Consider the following 12,635-nt stretch of genomic DNA (forward strand, 5'->3'; position numbering starts at 1 on the left):
TCGCCTGTCTGTTTCATCGCCTGTCTGTTTCATTGTCTGTCTGTTTCATTGCCTGTCTGTTTCATTGTCTGTCTGTTTCATTGTCTGTCTGTTTCATTGCCTGTCTGTTTCATTGTCTGTCTGTTTCATCGCCTGTCTGTTTCATCGCCTGTCTGTTTCATTGTCTGTCTGTTTCATTGCCTGTCTGTTTCATTGTCTGTCTGTTTCATTGTCTGTCTGTTTCATTGCCTGTCTGTTTCATTGTCTGTCTGTTTCATTGCCTGTCTGTTTCATTGTCTGTCTATTTCATTGCCTGTCTGTTTCATTGTCTGTCTGTTTCATTGTCTGTCTGTTTCATTGCCTGTCTGTTTCATTGTCTGTCTGTTTCATTGTCTGTCTGTTTCATTGCCTGTCTGTTTCATTGTCTGTCTGTTTCATTGTCTGTCTGTTTCATTGCCTGTCTGTTTCATTGTCTGTCTGTTTCATTGTCTGTCTGTTTCATTGTCTGTCTGTTTCATTGCCTGTCTGTTTCATTGTCTGTCTGTTTCATTGCCTGTCTGTTTCATTGCCTGTCTGTTTCATTGTCTGTCTGTTTCATTGTCTGTCTGTTTCATTGTCTGTCTGTTTCATTGCCTGTCTGTTTCATTGTCTGTCTGTTTCATTGCCTGTCTGTTTCATTGTCTGTCTGTTTCATTGCCTGTCTGTTTCATTGCCTGTCTGTTTCATTGTCTGTCTGTTTCATTGTCTGTCTGTTTCATTGCCTGTCTGTTTCATTGCCTGTCTGTTTCATTGCCTGTCTTTTTTATTTCAGCTTTTTTACAGCACATTCCTGTCTTTGTGTAGCAATGGTTTGCGTGTGTGTGTGTCTGTCTCAATGGTGTGTGTGTGTGTGTGTCTGTCTCAGTTGTGTGTGTGTGTGTGAAGAAACTGTCACGTGACACTGCCTTTTTCTGCCTGATTAACCCATTGACTAGCTAGCTAAAACCTTGGAACCCATGACTTGACTTGTGGATAACTTTATGATTTGTGGATAACTTTATGACTTGACTTGTGGATAACTTTTTGACTTGTGGATAACTTTATGACTTGACTTGTGGATAACTTTATGACTTGACTTGTGGATAACTTTATGACTTGACTTGTGGATAACTTTATGACTTGACTTGTGGATAACTTTATGACTTGACTTGTGGATAACTTTATGACTTGTGGATAACTTTATGACTTGACTTGTGGATAACTTTATGACTTGTGGATAACTTTATGACTTGATTTGTGGATAACTTTATGACTTGACTTGTGGATAACTTTATGACTTGATTTGTGGATAACTTTATGACTTGACTTGTGGATAACTTTTTGACTTGTGGATAACTTTATGACTTGTGGATAACTTTATGACTTGATTTGTGGATAACTTTATGACTTGACTTGTGGATAACTTTATGACTTGTGGATAACTTTATGACTTGTGGATAACTTTATGACTTGTGGATAACTTTTTGACTTGTGGATAACTTTATGACTTGTGGATAACTTTATGACTTGATTTGTGGATAACTTTATGACTTGACTTGTGGATAACTTTATGACTTGACTTGTGAATAACTTTATGACTTGTGGATAACTTTATGACTTGATTTGTGGATAACTTTATGACTTGACTTGTGGATAACTTTATGACTTGACTTGTGGATAACTTTATGACTTGACTTGTGGATAACTTTATGACTTGATTTGTGGATAACTTTATGACTTGACTTGTGGATAACTTTATGACTTGATTTGTGGATAACTTAATGACTTGACTTGTGGATAACTTTATGACTTGACTTGTGGATAACTTTATGACTTGACTTGTGAATAACTTTATGACTTGTGGTAAACTCTATTTGATTCTTCTATATTATGTTCCATTCATCCTGTGAATATTTCAGCTTATATCCAATTAGTTTTTATAAATTATTATTTTTTTCAGTTTATAACTTGTAAATTAGGCACCAAAAAATTAGTAAACAAAAAAGTATTATAGTATGCTTAAATTCCACTATTTAAAAACTATTGGAGAATAAAATATTTCGGTTGTGAAGAAACTTTGTGTTCTATCTCTGTAAATTCAAACAGCTTTTTATTAAATGTATAGCACTTTTTATACTTCAAATTTTGTACATTTCAAGTTATTAACAGCCAGTTTGTCAGAGTATGTGTGAATCAAAGATTTGCTACTGTGATAGTGCTAGACTCAGTGATTGTATGATGTGTGATTGTATGATGTGTGATTGTATGATGTGTGAGTATGTGTGAATCAAAGATTTGCTACTGTGATAGTGCTAGACTCAGTGATTGTATGATGTGTGATTGTATGATGTGTGATTGTATGATGTTTGATTGTATGATGTGTGAGTATGTGTGAATCAAAGATTTGCTACTGTGATAGTGCTAGACTCAGTGATTGTATGATGTGTGATTGTATGATGTGTGAGTATGTGTGAATCAAAGATTTGCTACTGTGATAGTGCTAGACTCGGTGATTGTATGATGTGTGATTGTATGAAGTGTGATTGTATGATGTAGGCATTTATCACTCAGCACTGTAGTTGCTCCTTCCATGCCTCTCTAGGCTGCCCCACCCCCTTCTGCTATATACTAGATCTATATAGAATATAATCTGACTCCCTACGTTACAAACTAACGTTGTAGACACCCACTCCCCCCTCGCTGAAAGACAATGATCCACTTACGTACAAGCACTGACTAATCATGTAGACAACTTTTCCTGAAATGCTGCATGCAAACTCGAAATCTGTACAATAAAAATTACGTGCTCTAGATCTAGAAATCTAGATATTGTGGCACATCCCTTCAACCTCAATCAAATGAACTAATCTAAACCTTCGATATCGGCCTGCTCCTCCTGTTGCACTACGTTAGGTTGCATTGTGCCTTAAACCACCTAAATTCTTCTCTGTGAAGATCATTTTAAAATGAGTCACAAAAATATAAAGATTACATTAACTATAATACTATTATTAATAGTAATTAAGTAACAGCGTAGGTAAAAATCGTCCAATGGCGGAGAGGCTGCACTCAAATTTAAAGATAATTCTGTCAATCCTTAACAAACAAATATATTTGAGTGGTTTCCCCTAATTTAGACTAGATCTCTAAATAATAAATAATACTAGGCATAGATCTAGATCTGTATATTATTTTTCTCCAAATGTCTATAAGTCTATACCAATCTAGAGTCTAGATCCAGAATCTACATCTAATGTTGCAGTCTGTTAGAACACACACAATCGACAGTTCTTAGTATTTAGATCTAGACTCTCTAGATCTACTAGATTTAGATCTAGATCTAAATCTAGTAGGCCTATTTACTATTGTACTATTTAGTGTATAGATCTGTGTTCTTAAGATTAGAAGAATGAATGATGAGAATTTAATCTAGAATGTCAGTACTAGACGAGGCCTAGTCTACTAGTTTTCCACATGCACTACTAGACTACTTTTACTACTACTTAGATCTAGTTCTGGTACAACTAGAATCTAGTCTAGTAATATCTAGAATCTACTATCTTGAGGGGGGGGGGGGGGGGTTGCGGACCGACCATTTAGGGCAGGGGGTGACACCAAGGCAAAAAATAACAAAATATATACAGATAAATGATAATTCCACTCAATTAAATGATTAGGCCTAATTAGAGTGAATTAAATAGTCTTTTAAAAGCAAAGTGGACTAATCCTGACATGGGGGGGGGGGGGGTGACAACATGACGTCAACCTGCTAATGATAAATAAAACACACAACATCCAGCTGAATTTATAACCGAAAATAGTTACAAATCATTTGTATTATCTGAGCACAGTTTAAAGCAATCACCGGGGGGGGGGGGGGGGGGGGAAGGGGGGTTTCATCAACTCAACGTTGCAATATATATTCCTGAGGAAAACGGTTTGATTGAGAATCGTAATAACCTATATGTTACCTATACATCGAGCAGAAGCAAAAAAATATTTAAATACATATACACATCAGTATACACATACTTACAAGTGTATATGGAATATATATATATATATCTTTTTTTTTCTTATGGGGGGGGGGGGGGGGACACACACGCCATTAGGTGCTGCACCGGGTCCCAGTCAGCACACATATATTGGCCAAACATTGGTTACCAATATTGGCTACATCGTGGTGCAACATTGGCTTAACCTTGGCCAAACATTGGTAGTGAAACTCGGCATGATGTTGGCGCAATGTTGGCACAATATTGGCTACATCTTGGCCCAAAATTGGCAATATCTTGGTTCAATGTTGGCTATATCATAGTTACATCTTGGCCCAATAATGGCTATATTTTGGCTATACCTTGGCTCATCCTGTATTATATCCTGGCTATATCTTAGCTCAAATTATGATTTTCAACATACAAATCATATAAGTCATAATATTTACAAAGTTAATTTCAAAATGTGAGAGAAACTTTAATCAAAATGTAGTAAAGCACCAATACATCCACAAAATCTATTAAAATTATCATCTATTAAAATCTGTATTATACCATCCATTCAAATGTAAGAAAACTATAACTATACTATAAAGTATTTATTGATAATGAATATGTAAATAGTGTAGTAACTTTTATTTTGACTTTTATACAAACAAATTAAAACAAATATACAAACCATTTTCATATAATGTAACAGAACTTAAGTACAGTTTAAATTAAACTAATGTAAAAACTTAATTTACTGTACAAGAATACAGAAGCTGTCATGTACTATGATAAGTAAACATAATATTAAAAATAAAAAGTATAAAATATTTGTCTAAAAACATTTAATTGCATAGCTCGTTTAAGTATTCTAATTATAGTATATTACAGTCTGCCTTGTACATAAACAACAGAGCTAAAATATGTTCAGGATCTTTAGATTATAGTTGTGGTTAAATAGTGTTGAAATGAATGCCATTGTGTAGGCCCTATACAAAAAGAGCAATCAAAAGACCGATGGTTCAAGGGTTTATATGCATTGTGTAGAACAGGAATATCACTGCGATATTCAATAAATATGTTTTTTTGCCTCGAGTGTGAGATATTTAATAATAGTAAACTGAATAAGCCTATATATTAATTTACTTCATCACACAGCTATACAACAACTAACCTAATGAAACCATCACACAGCTATACAACTAACCCAATGAAAGCATCACACAGCTATACAACAACTAACCCAATGAAACCATCACACAACTATACAACAACTAACCCAATGAAACCATCACACAACTATACAACAACTAACCTAATGAAACCATCACACAACTATACAACAACTAACCCAATGAAACCATCACACAGCTATACAACAACTAACCCAATGAAACCATCACACAGCTATACAACAACTAACCCAATGAAACCATCACACAGCTATACAACAACTAACCCAATGAAACCATCACACAGCTATACAACTAACCTAATGAAACCATCACACAGCTATACAACAACTAACTTAATGAAACCATCACACAGCTATACAACAACTAACTTAATAAAACCATCACACCGCTATACAACAACTAACTTAATAAAACCATCACACAGCTATACAACAACTAACCTAATGAAACCATCACACAGCTATACAACAACTAAGCCAATGAAACCATCACACAACTATACAACAACTAACCTAATAAAACCATCACACAGCTATACAACAACTAATCCAATGAAACCATCACACAGCTATACAACTAACCTAATGAAACCATCACACAGCTATACAACAACTAACCCAATGAAACCATCACACAGCTATACAACTAACCTAATGAAACCATCACACAGCTATACAACAACTAACCTAATGAAACCATCACACAGCTATACAACAACTAACCCAATGAAACCATCACACAGCTATACAACAACTAACCCAATGAAACCATCACACAACTATACAACAACTAAGTTAATGAAACCATCACACAGCTATACAACAACTAACCCAATGAAACCATCACACAGCTATACAACAACTAATCCAATGAAACCATCACACAGCTATACAACAACTAATCCAATGAAACCATCACACAACTATACAACAACTAACCCAATGAAACCATCACACAGCTATACAACAACTAACCTAATGAAACCATCACACAGCTATACAACAACTAACCCAATGAAACCATCACACAGCTATACAACAACTAACTTAATGAAACCATTACACAGCCATAAAAACTAACCCAAATGAAAGCATCACATAGCTATACAATAACTAACTTAATGAAACCATCACACAGCTATACAACAACTAACCCAATGAAACCATCACACAGCTATACAACAACTAACCTAAGGAGACCATCACACAGATATACAACAACTAACCTAATGAAACCATCACACAGCTATACAACAACTAACCTAATGAAACCATCACACAGCTATACAACTAACCTAATGAAACCATCACACAGCTATACAACAACTAACCTAATGAAACCATCACACAGCTATACAACTAACCTAATGAAACCATCACACAGCTATACAACAACTAACCTAATGAAACCATCACACAGCTATACAACTAACCCAATGAAACCATCACACAGCTATACAACAACTAACCTAATGAAACCATCACACAGCTATACAACAACTAACCCAATGAAACCATCACACAGCTATACAACAAATAACCCAATGAAACCATCACACAACTATACAACAACTAACCTAATGGTACCATCACACAGCTATACAACAACTAATCCAATGAAACCATCACACAACTATACAACAACTAACCCAATGAAACCATCACACAGCTATACAACAACTAACCTAATGAAACCATCACACAGCTATACAACAACTAACCCAATGAAACCATCACACAGCTATACAACAACTAACTTAATGAAACCATCACACAGCTATACAACAACTAACCTAATGAAAGCATCACACAGCTATACAACAACTAACCTAATGAAAGCATCACACAGCTATACAACTAACCCAATGAAAGCATCACACAGCTATACAACAACTAACCTAATGAAACCATCACACAGCTATACAACAACTAACCCAATGAAACCATCACACAGCTATACAACAACTAATCCAATGAAACCATCACACAACTATACAACAACTAACCCAATAAAACCATCACACAGCTATACAACAACTAACCCAATGAAACCATCACACAGCTATACAACAACTAACCTAATGAAACCATCACACAGCTATACAACAACTAACCCAATGAAACCATCACACAGCTATACAACAACTAACCTAATGAAACCATCACACAGCTATACAACAACTAACCTAATGAAAGCATCACACAGCTATACAACAACTAACCTAATGAAAGCATCACACAGCTATACAACTAACCCAATGAAAGCATCACACAGCTATACAACAACTAACCCAATGAAACCATCACACAGCTATACAACAACTAACTTAATGAAACCATCACACAGCTATACAACAACTAACTTAATAAAACCATCACACCGCTATACAACAACTAACTTAATAAAACCATCACACAGCTATACAACAACTAACCTAATGAAACCATCACACAGCTATACAACAACTAACCCAATGAAACCATCACACAACTATACAACAACTAACCTAATAAAACCATCACACAGCTATACAACAACTAATCCAATGAAACCATCACACAGCTATACAACTAACCTAATGAAACCATCACACAGCTATACAACAACTAACCCAATGAAACCATCACACAGCTATACAACTAACCTAATGAAACCATCACACAGCTATACAACAACTAACCTAATGAAACCATCACACAGCTATACAACAACTAACCCAATGAAACCATCACACAGCTATACAACAACTAACCCAATGAAACCATCACACAACTATACAACAACTAAGTTAATGAAACCATCACACAGCTATACAACAACTAACCCAATGAAACCATCACACAGCTATACAACAACTAATCCAATGAAACCATCACACAGCTATACAACAACTAATCCAATGAAACCATCACACAACTATACAACAACTAACCCAATGAAACCATCACACAGCTATACAACAACTAACCTAATGAAACCATCACACAGCTATACAACAACTAACCCAATGAAACCATCACACAGCTATACAACAACTAACTTAATGAAACCATTACACAGCCATAAAAACTAACCCAAATGAAAGCATCACATAGCTATACAATAACTAACTTAATGAAACCATCACACAGCTATACAACAACTAACCCAATGAAACCATCACACAGCTATACAACAACTAATCCAATGAAACCATCACACAGCTATACAACTAACCCAATGAAACCATCACACAGCTATACAACAACTAACCTAATGAAACCATCACACAGCTATACAACTAACCCAATGAAACCATCACACAGCTATACAACTAACCTAATGGTACCATCACATAGCTATACAACAACTAACCTAATGAAACCATCACACAGCTATACAACTAACCTAATGAAACCATCACACAGCTATACAACAACTAACCCAATAAAACCATCACACAGCTATACAACAACTAACCCAATGAAACCATCACACAGCTATACAACAACTAACCCAATGAAACCATCACACAGCTATACAACAACTAACCTAATGAAACCATCACACAGCTATACAACAACTAACCTAAGGAGACCATCACACAGATATACAACAACTAACCTAATGAAACCATCACACAGCTATACAACTAACCTAATGAAACCATCACACAGCTATACAACAACTAACCTAATGAAACCATCACACAGCTATACAACTAACCCAATGAAACCATCACACAGCTATACAACAACTAACCTAATGAAACAATCACACAGCTATACAACAACTAACCTAATGAAACCATCACACAGCTATACAACAACTAACCTAATGAAACCATCACACAGCTATACAACTAACCCAATAAAACCATCACACAGCTATACAACAACTAACCTAATGAAACCATCACACAGCTATACAACTAACCCAATGAAACCATCACACAGCTATACAACAACTAACCTAATGAAACCATCACACAGCTATACAACAACTAACCCAATGAAACCATCACACAGCTATACAACAAATAACCCAATGAAACCATCACACAACTATACAACAACTAACCTAATGGTACCATCACACAGCTATACAACAACTAATCCAATGAAACCATCACACAACTATACAACAACTAACCCAATGAAACCATCACACAGCTATACAACAACTAACCTAATGAAACCATCACACAGCTATACAACAACTAACCCAATGAAACCATCACACAGCTATACAACAACTAACTTAATGAAACCATTACACAGCTATAAAAACTAACCCAAATGAAACCATCACACAGCTATACAACAACTAACACAATGAAACCATTACACAGCTATACAATAACTAACTTAATGAAACCATCACACAGCTATACAACAACTAACCCAATGAAACCATCACACAGCTATACAACAACTAACCTAATGAAACCATCACACAGCTATACAACAACTAACCCAATGAAACCATCACACAGCTATACAACAACTAACCTAATGAAACCATCACACAGCTATACAACAACTAACCTAATGAAAGCATCACACAGCTATACAACAACTAACCTAATGAAAGCATCACACAGCTATACAACTAACCCAATGAAAGCATCACACAGCTATACAACAACTGACCCAATCAAACCATCACACAGCTATACAACAACTAACCCAATGAAACCATCACACAGCTATACAACAACTGACCCAATCAAACCATCACACAGCTATACAACAACTAATCCAATGAAACCATCACACAGCTATACAACTAACCCAATGAAACCATCACACAGCTATACAACAACTAACCTAATGAAACCATCACACAGCTATACAACAACTAACCCAATGAAACCATCACACAGCTATACAACAACTAACCTAATGAAACCATCACACAGCTATACAACAACTAACCTAAGGAGACCATCACACAGATATACAACAACTAACCTAATGAAACCATCACACAGCTATACAACCACTAACCCAATGAAACCATCATACAGCTATACAACAACTAAGTTAATGAAACCATCACACAGCTATACAACAACTAACCTAATGAAACCATCACACAGCTATACAACAACTAACCTAATGAAACCATCACACAGCTATACAACAACTAACCCAATGAAACCATCACACAGCTATACAACAACTAAGTTAATGAAACCATCACACAGCTATACAACAACTAACCCAATGAAACCATCACACAGCTATAGAACTAACCTAATGGTACCATCACACAGCTATACAACTAACCCAATGAAACCATCACACAGCTATACAACTAACCTAATGAAACCATCACACAGCTATACAACAACTAATCCAATGAAACCATCACACAGCTATACAACAACTAACCTAATGAAACCATCACACAACTATACAACAACTAACCTAATGAAACAATCACACAGCTATACAACTAACCTAATGAAACCATCACACAGCTATACAACAACTAACCCAATAAAACCATCACACAGCTATACAACAACTAACCCAATGAAACCATCACACAGCAATACAACTAACCTAATGGTACCATCACACAGCTATACAACTAACCCAATGAAACCATCACACAGCTATACAACAACTAATCCAATGAAAGCATCACACAGCTATACAACAACTAATCCAATGAAAGCATCACACAGCTATACAACAACTAACCTAATGAAACAATCACACAGCTATACAACTAACCTAATGAAACCATCACACAGCTATACAACAACTAACCTAATGAAACCATCACACAGCTATACAACAACTAACCCAATGAAACCATCACACAGCTATACAACAACTAATCCAATGAAACCATCACACAGCTATACAACTAACCTAATGAAACAATCACACAACTATACAACAACTAACCTAATGAAACCATCACACAGCTATACAACTAACCCAATGAAACCATCACACAGCTATACAACAACTAACCCAATGAAAGCATCACACAGCTATACAACAACTAACCTAATGAAACCATCACATAGCTATACAACAACTAATCCAATGAAAGCATCACACAGCTATACAACAACTAACCCAATGAAACCATCACACAGCTATACAACTAACCTAATGGTACCATCACACAGCTATACAACTAACCCAATGAAACCATCACACAGCTATACAACAACTAATCCAATGAAACCATCACACAGCTATACAACAACTAATCCAATGAAAGCATCACACAGCTATACAACAACTAACCCAATGAAACCATCACACAGCTATACAACTAACCTAATGGTACCATCACACAGCTATACAACTAACCCAATGAAACCATCACACAGCTATACAACAACTAACCCAATGAAACCATCACACAGCTATACAACAACTAACCTAATGAAACCATCACACAGCTATACAACAACTAACCCAATAAAACCATCACACAGCTATACAACAACTAACCCAATGAAACCATCACACAGCTATACAACTAACCTAATGGTACCATCACACAGCTATACAACTAACCCAATGAAACCATCACACAGCTATACAACAACTAATCCAATGAAACCATCACACAGCTATACAACAACTAACCTAATGAAACCATCACACAACTATATAACAACTAACCTAATGAAACAATCACACAGCTATACAACTAACCTAATGAAACCATCACACAGCTATACAACAACTAACCTAATGAAACCATCACACAGCTATACAACAACTAACCCAATGAAACCATCACACAGCTATACAACAACTAATCCAATGAAACCATCACACAGCTATACAACTAACCTAATGAAACAATCACACAACTATACAACAACTAACCTAATGAAACCATCACACAGCTATACAACTAACCCAATGAAACCATCACACAGCTATACAACAACTAACCCAATGAAAGCATCACACAGCTATACAACAACTAACCTAATGAAACCATCACATAGCTATACAACAACTAATCCAATGAAAGCATCACACAGCTATACAACAACTAATCCAATGAAAGCATCACACAACTATACAACAACTAACCTAATGAAAGCATCACACAGCTATACAACAACTAACCTAATGAAACCATCACACAGCTATACAACCTGTTAACGTTAACCTATCTATCAGCCAAATAGAAGGAGAACGTCCCCGGATTCTTTTTTCGGGGTCATATGCAAATGCCTTACGGCCTAAGTGGATGAACACTTAACACAACGACCGCTAGGGCTCGAATTCAATGTCTAGGGAAGCTAGTGATACTATTGTAATTAACACTCATCCAATCTACATACGACCTTTTAATCAGCGAACACAGTTGTGGCAGAACACAAGGATGAACTAGATAAAATATTTAATGTATAAAATATCAAAATCCAACTTACAAAATGTAGGAAAAAACACTATCACAGAGATTTCTACACTGTCTCAAGAACAGCTAC

At 35.8% G+C, this 12,635-nt stretch overlaps 1 protein-coding gene across 2 annotated transcripts in view; it reads left to right on the top strand.

Moving 5' to 3' along the window:
- LOC131957604 (neuronal calcium sensor 2) overlaps positions 1 to 842 on the top strand; it is a 34,450-nt gene extending 33,608 nt beyond the window's left edge. For both annotated transcript variants that reach the window (XM_059322347.1, XM_059322338.1), the window contains exon 4: positions 1 to 842. This exon is cut by the window's left edge and continues 1,123 nt beyond it. The gene's annotated coding sequence lies outside the window, so the exon portion shown is untranslated.
- Positions 843 to 12,635: the final 11,793 nt, after the last annotated feature.

The sequence above is a fragment of the Physella acuta genome, unplaced genomic scaffold (assembly GCF_028476545.2).
Source record: "Physella acuta isolate Inbredline_101_S28 unplaced genomic scaffold, ASM2847654v3 ptg000081l, whole genome shotgun sequence".
Taxonomy (NCBI): Eukaryota; Metazoa; Mollusca; class Gastropoda; family Physidae; genus Physella; species Physella acuta.